The sequence below is a fragment of the Macaca mulatta genome, chromosome 5 (genome assembly GCF_049350105.2).
Source record: "Macaca mulatta isolate MMU2019108-1 chromosome 5, T2T-MMU8v2.0, whole genome shotgun sequence".
NCBI classification, from domain to species: Eukaryota; Metazoa; Chordata; class Mammalia; order Primates; family Cercopithecidae; genus Macaca; species Macaca mulatta.
The window spans coordinates 73,146,960-73,161,741 of record NC_133410.1 but is presented as its reverse complement, the minus strand read 5'-3'; positions in this window follow the sequence as shown (position 1 = coordinate 73,161,741).

The window sequence follows — 14,782 nt, the reverse complement described above, 5'->3', positions numbered from 1 at the left end:
TGTTTGATTATTCAAATTTTGTACAGGAAAAATATAGCGACTGAGACTAAATATCTTTTGAGTCAGACAAACCTTCATTTAAATTCCACTCTGCTTTCTACTGAATGTTTGACTCAGAAAATGTCTTAATCTTCTGAATTTTTTCTCTTTTATACATAATTTAAATAAGAGTTCACTGAATTACTTTCAGTGTAAAGAGAAGCTCTATGTAAAATATTGATCATTGTGCATTGTGAAGTATTCAATAAAAGTTTTATATTTTTATATATATATAAATATATATATTTGTGGTTGCACAAAGGTGACAACTAAGTTGTATAATTCAATTATCACTTTTTTAGAGATGACGACACACTATGTTGTCCATGCTGGAGCGCAGTAACTATTCATAGACACAATCATAGAGCAATCTAGCCTGGAACTCTTGAGCTCAAGTCATCCCCCTGCGTCATCCCACTGAGTAGCAGGTATTACAGGCACACGCCATAGCACCAAAGAATCATGTCTTTATTTCTAAAATATGTCAAGCCCTGTGGAAACTTTAGGGATTAGAAGATAAACGAACATATTGTTTATAAGCTGTGGGAGAGATACGCATTAGGCAAATAATCATATTAGTCAATGTGCAATTATGGTTGCAATTAGTGATAAGAAAGAAATACATCAGGAGTTTTTATATTAAAACTAATAAAATTAAATTAATTTTTAAAATAGACATATTGCTAAAATATGTCTCGAGTATTTTAATATTTTCCTAAGAGCATAAGAAGTGAATAACATGTTTATAACAAGGTGCTAATATGATCAGTTATTTGTTTCAAAAGTTACCTTTAATCACAGTCTGAGCAACAGTTGTTGGAAAGACAAGAATAGATTAGGTGAGGCTAAATGTCAAACAATTGCAATATTCTAACCTGAAGATTATAGCAGAATGTGGTTGTGAAAACTAAGAGGAGTCAAAATATTTCAGAAAAATTTATGACATAAATTGACTAAATGTGGTAATAAATGAATAAGGATGATGAAGGACAGGAAATGTCAATGACATCCAGTTTTTTGACATGTGTAATGAGATGGATAGTGGTGCCATTTCAACATCATCAATAATAATTAATAATGATAATAATATATTTGGAAAAGTGCCTGTTAAAGGCTGAGCAATCACTTTTATTCATCCTATCAAGATTAAACGTCTTTCAGAAATGTAACTTATCATTAAAAATGTGTTGGAACATAGAGCAGTTGAATGTTGACGAGGTGAGGAAAATGTCATTGTTTTCAATATTTTCTGATTCCAGAAATTGCAAAGGTCAAAAAACTGTGGATAGTAGTTCTACTTCAAGATTTTGATGATCAAGATGTAGTTATAGGGATTAGATTTACTTCCCTTCTTAAAACAATTAAAAATGGCAAATTAGTGATCCCTGAGAAGTAAGAAACAAGCAAAATAAATTTTGTCAATATTCAAGCTTATAGGCTTGACAGGGTTTCCAGATGTGCTCCAGGGAAAATGAACCCAGGCAGAGTCAAATGGGCATCCTGAGTTGAAGAGGCAGACCTGAAAGTACAGAGACCAAGGTAGCTAAACTTTGGAGGAAAGAATACAGAAATGAGAAAAGAGGATATGGAGAAAATTTCAGAAATCTAAAGAGTCTCTCTTGAGTGTTCAGCTATCTATTAGTAAGGCTGTAAAGGTAAGGAATCTAAGACTAAGGAAAGAAGCACACACACAAATTTGGGGTAAAAGTATTCAGTAAGCATTCTGTACTGGGAATAATGCCTGTTTCCATCGGTTACACTGGAAAACCTCATAATACAGTGGCAGGTAGTATTACATAGCAGGATACGAAAGAATACAACTGTTTCCAAGAAACAACATCCCAAAACAAAGCTCTAAATTTGTATAATCATTTTAAGTTACCCAGAACTGAACAAGGCAAAAAAATCACGAAGTCCAGTACACAAGAAAGACTTACAAACAGTAAAAATAAATGAGAAAATGCAACTCATAATAATAAAAGATGATCAATTAAAAACTACCCAGAAATGATAAAAATTTTCAAATTAGCAGATAATGACATTAAAGCTGTTATCATAACTCTATTTACATGCTCAAAATTTAAACAGAGACATAGAAGATATTAAACAATTAAATAAATTAAAATTCTAGCGATGAAATTAGAATGTGCAAGAGGAACAATTATCTGGGAGAGATTAATTACCTATTAGACATTACAGAAGATATGATTAGTAAACTTAAAGACATCACAATACAATTTTAAAAATAAAACAGAAATTAGAAACATGAATTTAAAATAAAAATAGAGGTCAGTAACCTGTGGTACAACTTTAAGTGCTCTGATATGTATGTAATAGGAGGCTTGAAAGAAGAGGAAAAACAAGTAGAAATAGAAATATATATATATATATATATGAAGAAATATTTACTGAAATTGTTGAAATTTTAAAATACATAAATCTGTATGTCCAAGGAGCTCAGCAGACTCTGGGCCCAAGGAACATATAAGTAATACACCAAGAAATACCATAATCAAATTGATCTAAATTAGTGACAATGAAAAAAATCTCAAAATCAAGCAGATCAAAAAAGGAAAATATACAGATGACTGAAAATCAGTAGTCGAGAACAATGAAAGATATCAACTTAGCAAGATTTTTTTTTTTTTATTATACTTTGAGTTCTAGGGTACATGTGCATAACGTGCAGGTTTGTTACATATGTATACTTGTGCCATGTTGGTGTGCTGCACCCATCAACTCGTCAGCACCCATCAACTCGTCATTTACATCAGGTATCTTTAAAGAACTGAAGGAAAATATATCAACTTAGAGGGCTATATTGATGAAAAATTCCTTAAGATACTGGGGATGAAAAAATATTTTTTCCAATCTTGCCAAAGATGCAATAATTTTCACTAGTAAGACCTAACTATATGCTTCTTAGAAGAAGTATTAAGAACAGATTTATTATTTAAACCTCTTTAAAAGATAATTGTCTTTTCAAACAAAAATTAATATATTTCAGGTTTATATCATGGGTAAAATTAAAATGTCTGAACATATTACAAAGGCAGGATGAAATAAAAGTATAGTATTATACAATACTTATACAATATATAAAATATATCACAACAATCAAATATAAGATGTTAATGTTACACCTATTATATGCATATATAAAATTATATATTATATAACAATTTCATTTATAAAATGTAATATGTATGAAATCTTTAAAATAATAAATTATATCTTTAAGTGACATATCTCCTCTAAAGCAAACTCTAAAACAACATGATGAAAACTGATATCTACTAAACCAACAAGAGAAAAATAAAATTTAAAATATTTTCTTCAATTTTATTTTAATGCAAAATATGAGGACAAAGTAGAAAAAGAAAACAACAGATTGGATAAGTAAGAAACAAGTAAAACGTAGACGGTGTATTTAAAATGATATATAGATAACAAAAACCACATGATTATCTCAATAGATGCAGAAAAGTCCTTCGACAAAATTCCACAGCTGTTCATGCTAAAAACTCTTAATAAACTAGGTATTTATGGGTTGTATCTCAAAATAATAAGAGCTATTTATGACAAACCCACAGTCATAAATAGCTGAATGGGCAAAAACTGGAAGCATTCTCTCTGAAAACTGGCACAAGACAGGGATGCCCTCTCTCACCACTCCTGTTCAGCATAGTATTGGAAATTCTGGCGAGGGCAATCAGGCAAGAGAAAGAAATAAAGATTATTCAATTAGGAAAAGAGGAAGTCAAATCATCCCTGTTTGCAGATGATATGATTGTTAATGTTGTATATTTAGAAAACCCCACCATCTCAGCCCCAAATCTCCTTAGGCTGATAAGCAACTTCAGCAAAGTCTCAGCATACAAAATCAATGTGCAAAAATCGTAAGCATTCCTATACACCAATAACAGACAAACAGAGAGCCAAATTATGAGTGAACTCCCATTCACAGTTGCTTCAAAGAGAATAAAATACCTAGGAATTCAACTTACAAGGGATGTGAAGGACTTCTTCAAGAAGAACTACAAACCACTGCTCGATGAAATAAAAGAAAACACAAACAAATGGAAGGACTTTCCATGTACATGGATAGGAAGAATCACTATCATAAAAATGGCCATACTTCTCAAGGTAATTTATAGATTCAATGACATTCCCATTAAGCTACCAATGACTTTCTTCACAGAATTGGAAAAAACTACTTTAAAGTTCATAAGGAACCAAAAAAGAGCCCTCATTGCCAAGACAATACTAAGCCAAAAGAACAAAGCTGGAGGCATCATGCTACCTGACTTCAAACTGTACTACAAGGCTACAGTAACCAAAACAGCATGGTACTGCTACCAAAACAGATATATAGACAAATAGAACATAACAGAGCCCTTGTAAATAATACTACACATCTACAACCACGTGATCTTTGACAAACCTGACAAAAACAAGAAATTGGGAGAGGATTCCCTATTTAATAAATGGTGCTGGGAAAACTGGCTAGTCATATGTGGAAAGCTGAAACAGGATCCCTTCCTTACACCTCATACAAAAATTAATTCAAGATGAATTAAAGACTTAAATGTTAGACCTAAAACCATGAAAACCCTAGAAGAAAACCTGGACAATACCATTCAGGACATAGGCATGGGTAAGGACTTCATGACTAAAACATCAAAAGCAACGGCAACAAAAGCCAAAATTGATAAATGTGATCTAATTAAACTAAAGAGTTTCTGCACAGCAAAACTCTTTCACCATCAGAGTGAACAGGTAACCGACAGAATGGGAGAAAATTTTTACAATCTACCCATCCAACAAAGGGCTAATATCCAGAATCTATAAAGACTTAAACAAATTTACAAGAAAAAATCAAACAACCCCATCACAAAGTGGGTGAAGGATATGAACAGACACTTCTCAAAAGAAGACATTTATGCAGCCAACAGACACATGAAAAAATGCTCATCATCACTGGCTATCAGAGAAATGTAAATCAAAACCACAATGAGATACCATCTCACATCAGTTAGAATGGCCATCATTAAAAAGTCAGGAAGCAACAAGTGCTGGAGAGGATGTGGAAAAATAAGAACACTTTTACACTGTTGGTGGGACTGTAAGCTAGTTCAACCATTATGGAAGAAAGTGTGGTGATTCCTCAAGGATCTAGAACCAGAAATACCATTTGGCCCAGCCATCCCATTACTGGGTATATACCCAAAGAATTATAAATCATGCTGCTATAAAGAGATATGCACAAGTATGTTTATCGGTGCACTATTCACAATAGCAAAGACTTGGAACCAACCCAAATGTCCATCAGTGATAGACTGGATTAAGTAAGTGTGGCACATAAGCACCATGGAATACTATGCAGCCCTAAAAAAGGATTAGATCATGTCCTTTGTAGGGACATGGATGAAGCTGGAAACCATCATTCTGAGCAAACTAACGCAAGGACAGAAAACCAAGCACTGCATATTCTCACTCATAGTTGGGAATTGAACAATGAGAACATTTGGACACAGGATGGAGAACATCACACACCAGGGCCTGTCATAGGGTGTGGTGAAGGATAGCATTAGGAGACATATATAATGTAAACGATGAGTTGATGGGTGAAGCACACCAACATGGCACATGTATACATATGTAACAAACCTGCACGTTGTGCACATGTACCCTAGAACTTAAAGTATAATAAAATAAAATAAAATAAAATAAATAAATAAATAATGTAAAACATAAGTGGTCCAAACCAAAAGGCAGAAATGTTTAGGCTGGATGAAAAAAAAAAAAAAAACAAGACCCAACTACATCCTACTAAAATGAAGAAATTTTAAATATAAAGGTACAAATAGGTTAAACATAAGAGAATGAAAGAAGATATATCATACTGATATGAGTCTAAAGAAAGCAGGGGCATCTATGTTAAAATAAGACAATGTTGATTTTATTTTACCTTTTAATTTTGTTTTGTTTTTGTTTTGTGGTTTGTTTTTGTTTTTCTAAGGCAGAATCTTTCTTTGTTGCCCAGGTTCGAGCACAGTGGCACAATAACAGCTCACTGGTTCTCCCAGACTCAAACAATCCTCCAACCTCAGTCTCCTGAGTAGCTGGTACTACAGGTGCACACTAACACACTCAATTAATTTTATTTCTTTATTTTCTTTCTTTTTCCTTCCTTCCTTCCTTCCTTCCTTCCTTCCTTCCTTCCTTCCTTCCTTCCTTCCTTCCTTCCTTCCTTCCATCATCAATTTAATACAGAAAAATCCATTTGGAAAAATCCATATTTGATTATTTTTCACAGATTTTGCTATTGGATATCACTTCAAAATTAACTGCAATCCATGCTGCATTTCATATGAAAAATTAACAATGTGATAATTGACATAAATGTAAAATCTAAAACTATAATTGTTTTAGAAAAATTATAGGAGAAACTTTTTGTGACTTTGAGTTAGAGAAAGAATTCTGTGATTTAACACAAGAATCATAATACATAGATTAATTTGTCCTCCTAAAAATTTTAAATGTCTGCTTTTCTGAAGTGATGGTTAAAATCATGAAAGACAAGCCATAGACAGGGAGAAAGTATTTACTAAGCATATAACTGATTGAGTCACCAAAATACATAAAATAATTTCAAAAGTAAATTTTTAAAAACAACAATATAAAAATCAACGAAAGTAGCCAGGTGTGGTGGCTCACGCCTGTAATCCCAGCACTTTGTGAGGCTGAGGCAGGTGGATCACTTAAGGTCAGGAGTTGGAGACCAGTCTGGTAAACATGATGAAACCCCATATCTACTAAAAATACAAACATTAGTCAAGCATGGTGGCATGCTCCTGTAATCCCAGCTACTCAGAAGCCTGAGGCAGAAGAATCACTTGAACCTGGGAGGTGGAGGTTGCCGTGAGCCAAGATCATGCCACTGCACTCTAGCCTGGGTGGCAGGGAGAGACTCTATGTCCAAAAAAAAAAAAAAAAAAAAAGAAAAAAAGAAAAAGAAAAGGAAGAAGAAAAGTTGACAAACGTTTTGAGCAGATGATTTACCAAAGAAGATATATTAAAATACTTATAATCATTCATTAGTTATTAGAGAACTATAAATTAAAACCACAGTGATATACCACTATCCATGTTTTAGAGTGGCTAAGCTAAAAAATGCCAATTATACGAAATGCTGGCAGATCTGTTTGTATTGGCCGAAACTGAAAACAACCTGATTATCCACGAACAGGTGAAAGGAAAACCAATGTGGTATATCCTTGCAATAGGAAACTATGCAGAAGTAGAAGAGAATGACCTCTTTACACATGCTACAACATAGATGAATTTTAAAATAATTCTACTGATTAAAGAAACTAGGCCAAACAAAAAAAAAAAAAAAAAAAAAAAGAAAAGCACACATTCTGCAAGTCACTTTAAATATATTTCTAAAATGTGAAATCTAATCTCTAGTGAGAGAAAGCAGATGAGCGATTGCTTAGGGATATGATGAACAGAGAACAACAAGCAAGAGGTATTACAAGGGCATAAAGAAAATTTAGGGTAATGGACATGATAATTATGTTGATTTTGTTGATAGGTTTTCATGCATATGTATGTCAAAAATTATCAAACTTTACACTTTATATATGTGCACTTTATTGCCTGACAAAAAGGCTCTTAAATTTAAGAAACTCTATTTATTTATCAAGAGACATCACAAAGTCAATAAAAAGATGAACGAAAAAAACAACAAAAAGCTATGGACCTTTTTAATTAGTACATTCATCATTAACCTAAAAGGTTCCAGCTGGAGGTGCAGAGGTGCATTGTGTCCCATGAGTAAATGGCTCAATCAGCTCTGCGGACTTCTAACCAAGTCGTTTTAAGGATTGTCATAAACACCAGTGTTTAATAATGAGCAACTAGAGAAAATAATGATATAAAACGAAATGTCCAGATAGACACGATAATCTCATTAACATTTTCTTTGTGTTCTCACTCCAGAGAATTTATGCTGAAGGTTTAAACCTGTATGTGATGTTCAGAGCTAAAGAAATATTACAATCATGTGTTTGACAGATGTTGGTCCACCCAGAAGACACATGATGCCTTTTATTTCTGTCAATATCATATGCCATTTTAAATTAAAATGTTTATTTAAAGTATAAAAATATAATCTCCTATTAGGAATCATGTAATTTGTAATTAGCAGTTAGAATAACAGTTATTATGTGGATTAAACAGGTATTAAGGATTTAAATTATCGTGAATATATCTCAAATGCTACCTTGATCACATCAGTGAGAATAACCAAGTTATGCACAACAAAGTAGAACAGAAAAAATTTTAGCTCTTTTTTAAGGATATTTATCATTAAGAGGTACATCATATGCTACCTAATCATTTTCATATATTTTTATTTTATACTTTTGATACTATACACAGTTATAGTAATGGAAATAAAAATATTTCAGCCAAACAAATAGCAGGATAAGACTATGGATGTGTACATTATCTCGCCAATATTTATATGGAAGATTTTCTCTGTAGGCCTTGAATTTACATGATAAATATTCAAACTCTGGACTGAGTATACGTCTAGAAAACATATTATAAAAGTCCAAGGCACTTTCTTTTATCTGACAAGTTATGTTAGGTTTCCCCACTGACCTAATTATCCCTTTCCTTTGAATCACAACAGGTCTTATGCAGCAATGTAAGAAAATAGCCAAAGGTTCTTGACCCCTCTTCTGAAACTAATCAGCGAAGTCCTTCCAAAAGCAAGAGCATTTCAATAGCCATCTTTAATCTTTCATGAGGCTTCTGACCTTCAGTTATGTCTGGATAGCTGCTTCTAGATGGCGTGGTTATTTAAAGCAATCGTTTTAGGAAACTTTGTCTATGTACCTATCAACTGCCTTTTTACACACCAGAAAACCCAAACATGATCTCAGAATTTCATTCTATGAGAGGAAAAGAATCCTCAAAGAAAGCAATAATTTCAATATCAAAAACCACAATTACTTTTGCACTAACCTAATAGCAGAATGGGACAGAGTTATGACAGGGTTGAAAAATGACTGAAAAATAACAGAAATGTGAGAAAACACAGTAATAAACAAAGCAAGGACGAGGGGAGAAGATGAGAAAAGATTGCTTCAAGGAAGAATTCAGGGAAACAGTGGGGGGGAAAAAAAAAACAGAAAACCTTTAAGTCTAAAACTGAAGAATGCCCAAGAAAAATTGTATTGGGGTTACACGACAAAAATCAATGAACAACCAGATTGAAAACAGCAATTTATAAACTACACAGTTGTTTGTCTGTGATAATGAACTTTATCTACTTCTTAGAAACGTTTAAATCAGTTGCTATTTTAATATTTAAACATTATTTATCAAATTAATTTTTAAGACGCAAAAATGTACTTCTTGTGAAAGACAAAAATAAATAAATAAATAAATAACATTCATAGAACAAGTCTTCTTATTTTAATTCAGGAATACTGATAAAAAGTCAAATAGACTCCTAACACCCACATGTCTATTATTTTACACTTATTACTTGAAACATTATATTTTAAAAACTAATGTAAAATTATACATAATAAACTATATGTGTAACTTTAGTATTTTGAAGGTTATATAACATAATTTACATATTTAAAATAATGTAAAGTATTAATATAAGTTGGGGAAAGTCAGATTTATTTTATTGTCATTCACCCAGAATGTTAAAAGCCAGTTTACATAGAATAATGTTGAACACAAATATAATGTGATTTAAACACCAGGTAAAAGAAAACACTGTACGTTGCCTTGAATACTTATTTAGGCATCACACGGCAGCACTGCAAATGGGAATTTTTTCAGTCTTTTTTTATTTGAAAATTTAAGAATAATATTATTTATATTCTGAATATTTTAAATCAAACTCTCCTCTCTACTTTTACTTCCTTAAGAAATTCTCCATCCCAGCCATTGCCACAGTTTTAACACAGTCATCATTCTCACCCCTCTGACCTAAAGATCTTTTTAATCTGCCTCCACACTCATTGTTGTCAATTCTCTCTTCTACATTGCATGATAACAGATTATTCTGTATTGCATATATGATAGACATTTCCTTATGTTAAATGTTTTAATAAATGTCCATATTTATAAAAATAAATTCCAAGTTCATCCTGTACATGACTTAATGATCTCAGTCTTACATACGTTATCCAGCCTCAAGTGTATCATCCCATCCTTGATTTTGTTTGAGCATTTCAAAAACTATGGATTCCACCTGATCCAAAATAGCTATTTGAGACTTTTTCTTATCTGAAAACTTAGAATCACACTGTTGGCCCAAAAAACTTAGTTGGTTACAAGTGATCTTTCTCTTAAAGAGTTCATTAACACATTAACAAATGACATATAGAAAAAAAAAAAACCTCAATGTTGTGTGTTGGGACAAAGCATAGTAAAATTTAAATACAAATTCAATCACTTGTATAAGTATATATTGTGAAAATATTAAAGTTCAGGCACAAGTGAGTCTTCAGGATTTCAAGACCAAGAAACAGTTCATAAAAAACTCAGTCTCTAAAGAAAGAAAAGTTGGACTTTGCAGTCAGATAAAAAGCCACCACATGTGAAAACTCAGGGTTTAGCTCCTCGTTTTCAACTTCAGAAATGGTTTTATAGTTGTTTGTTTGCTTCATGATACTTTGCCTTTGTTGTTGAACGTGTTAATGAAATTGAGAAGAATTAAGGATTTGCCAGTGACAGTAAAGGCAGCCTTCTCAGCCCTCGCAGGGGTCAGAATGGGGACAGAAAGGACAGCAGCTTATAGTTCAAGGTAAGGGCAGCAGGGAGGCAATAGGTGCCTCAAAACAGACCTAAAAGTATCTAGTTAAGTGCAAAGTGAAAAGACAGAAGTAGGCTGCAGCATGGATTAAACCAAGAGTGAATTTGAAAACGAAGAAGGAGGAGGAGGAGGAGGTGGTGGAGGAGGAGGAGGAAGAGGAGGGGGAGGAGGAAGAAAAGGAAACTGCTTAAATGAAATATTGTGGAGACAGTTGACATTGAAAGTGGTGCGTAAGTCAACCCTGAGTTCTCCTTGAGGGGAAAAAAAAAAAAACATTTTTTCTGAAAACAAAAACAAAACCCTCTTTCTGCATTCTTGATTTCACACGAAATTACCTGAAAAATTTTGCAGGCACGGCTTGTCTCTACGGGTATTACAGCTATCTAAAGTAGGTCACTTTGAAATAATTCTTTATAAACGTCTTGTTCATTCAGAAATCACTATGATAAAAATAATATAACTCATAAGTAGAAGGATGCCAACTGTTCATGAAAGGTAATTTTTACCTGCTTGTGTGCATGAGCATATGAACAAACTCTCTGAATTGACAGGAGATTGCAAAGAAACAGAGAAATGGTGTTCCATTTGCTGACTTCTGATGTGTGTTGTTTATAGTACATATAAGGGGTAAGAAAAGAAGTTTCACAACTTCATGAAATTTCATACATGGAATTTCACAGTCAGGAGAATGATGAGGGAAGCAGATGGCATAATCATTTATTAAAAAATCAGCCACTTTCTCATATATTTGATAGCTCTTTCTTCATTCTTTGGGATTTGCATTTTAAATGATTAAGGATACAGTAAGACAGCATGAAACCTCATTAACAAAGATATATCTTCGGGCCTCTACCTGAAGGGAAAGTGGTGATTTTTCCACCTCATAGCCCTCAGTTTAAATACCTGCTGATTTGTTTTATCTCTGCTTACTTCAAAGTATTTCAGCCACGTTAATGCGGCTTTTAGCTATAGAAACCAACAGAATACAAAATCAAGCTTTTAGCTATATCCTAAAACAAACCAGAACATTTTTCATTTAGGAAGTTTCTATTGTCTGTGGCAATATGTAATATATGAGGTTAACCAAGTGCTTCCCTTGATGCTAACATAAGAGGGGATAAAAAAATCTCTATGATTTTTGAAGGTAATTATGAGAACTACATAGCAGATTTGCTTTTAAACAGATGTGGTGTCTTTAACTACTGCTTTGACGTAAGATACTAGAGCAATGGTGGTGGTAGAGAGTATATATTCTCACTGTACATATAACAAGCAATGTAATAATTAAGGTTTAATCAGAGCATTCTCCTGCGGCTTTCCCAACAACTGTTGAGGCAATAATGACATTATAGATTAGATAGCAAATTGCAACAAAGTTAGGCAATAGCATCATAAAAAGCAATATTGATGTATAAAAGAATTAGGTAAACTTAGTCAATGAAGCATAACACCTTATTCATATTAACCTCCAGGAGGGCCCTCACAGTCCCAGGCATTGATCCAATGATTTGCTTGCGTAAGTATTTTCCACCTTCTATGCATCACTTATTTCTTCTCTCTAATACCCACTCTGTTCTGTAGAAATGCTTTCTGTTCTCTCTTTTACAAGGTAAATACTGAGAAAAAGAAGTGGGAGGCTATTTTCAGCAAAAGACAGTATTAAAGCAGTTAAAGCTGCATGCACATGAAAAGCATTAGAATCTGTGGACTGTTTTTATACCTGACTCAGTCCTAAAACGTTAATTAAAGCATGGCAATCCTACCAACTTCACAGAATAGTGGATGTCCCAGGAGCATAAGTTCTTTTAGTTGCTAATTAGGATCAAGGAGAATACTGGTGTGTGCTTTTGTGGTGCACACTTGTGTTGGTGTTTGTACATGTGTTTTCTTTTGATGGTTTACTCTACTTTGTATTATAATGGCGATTACATTCCAATAAAAGTTTTCAACCCTACTTCCATGATAAAAATAGACATATTTTATAAGCAATAGGGAGCATTGAAATCTGTGAGGATAATAATAATTGTCATTCTCAGAAGAAAAAGAGTAATCTGGATGAATGTGGGAATATGAGAGCAGAGGACTTAAGTGACCTCTACAGATTCCACTGAGAAGTTTTCTATCCCAATTCCTGTAAAAATATAAAGAATGATTACTGTGTGTCTCAATACTCTACCCTGTGAGATGATAAATAAGCCTTCAGGAGTTCCAGGAAAGTGATAGAGGGTATTAAGTCAGAGGCTCACTTGGAGACACATTGACACTTAAGATACAAAGCAAATACAATAAAACATACAAAAAAAATGTTCAAAAATGTTTCCTTAATATATGAATTTCCTCTAATTCTTCTGTGGCTAGTAACAATTGTACCCACAGGTTGAAAAAGAGAAAAATGAGCCAACCCTATTATGTTAAAATACCAAAAATAATCTACCATAAACTTTTTAAAATGTACTTTATCTGTTAAAAATAAAAATAACTGGCTATTCAAGTGGGTCAACATCTGAATAAAATATAATTATTGTAATAAAAATATGTTCATTCTTAAAAGCAAATTTTTATAAACATTCCACGTGCTTGTTGACATGGTTTGGCTGTATCCTCACCCGAATCTCATCTTGAACTGTAACTCTCACAATTCCCACATGTCCTGGTAGGAACCCAGTGGGAGGTGATTGAATTGTGAGGGCAGATCTTTCCTGCACTGTTCTTGTGATAGTAAATCAGTCTCACGAGATCTTATGGTTTCAAAACAGGGGAGTTTCCCTGCACAAGCTCTCTTCTCTGCCATCATGTGAGACATGGCTTTCACCTTCTGCTGTGATTGGGAGGCCTCCCCAGCCACATGAAACTGTAAGTCCATTAAACCCCTTTCTATTGTGAATTGCCCAGTCTCAGGTACATCATTATCAGCAGTGTGAAAATGGACTAATACAGTAAACTGGTACCAGTAGAGTGAGGTGCTGCTGAAAAGATACCTGAAAACTTTGGGAGGCCAAAGTGGGCAGATCACGAGATCAGAGAAGATCAAGACCATCCTGGCTAACATGGTGAAATCCCAACTTGACTAAAAGTACAAAAAAATTACTCGGGCGTGGTGGCACGCACCTAAAATTACTCGGGAGTCTGAAGCAGGAGAATCTCTTGAACCCAGGAGGTGGAGGTTGCAGTGAGGTGAGATCACACCACTGCACTCCAGCCTGGTGACAGAGTGAGACTCCATTTCAAAAAAAAAAAAAAGGCAGAAAATGTGGAAGCAACTTTGGAACTGGGTAACAAGCAAAGGTTGGAAAAGTTTGGAGGGCTCAGAAAAGACAAGAAAATGTGGGAAAGTTTGTATCTCCCTAAAAACTTGTTGAATGGCTTTGGCCACATGCTGATACTGATATAGACAATGAAATCCAGGCTGAGGTGGTCTCAGATGGAGATGAGGAACTTGTTGGGAAGTGGAGCAAAGGTGACTCTTGTTATGTTTTAGCAAAGAGGCTGATGCCATTTTGACGCTGCCCTAAAGATTGTGGAATTTTGAACTTGAAAGAGATAATTTAGAGTATCTGGCAGAAGAAATTTCTAAGCAGCAAAGCATTCAAGAGGTGACTCGGAGGTTGTTAAAATCATTCAGTTTTAAAAAGGAAATACAGCATAAATGTTTGGAAAGTTTACAGTCTGACAATGTAATAGAAAAGAAAATCCATTTCTCTGAGGAGAAATTCAGGCTGGCTGTAGAAATTTTCAGAAGTGACGAGGAGACAATGTTAATCCCCAAAACAATGGAGGAAATGTCTCCAGAGCAGGGAAATGTGGGGCCAGAGCCCCTACACAGAGTCCCTATTGGAACACTGCCTAGTGGAGCTGTGAGAAGAGGGCCACCGTTCTCCAGACCCCAGAATG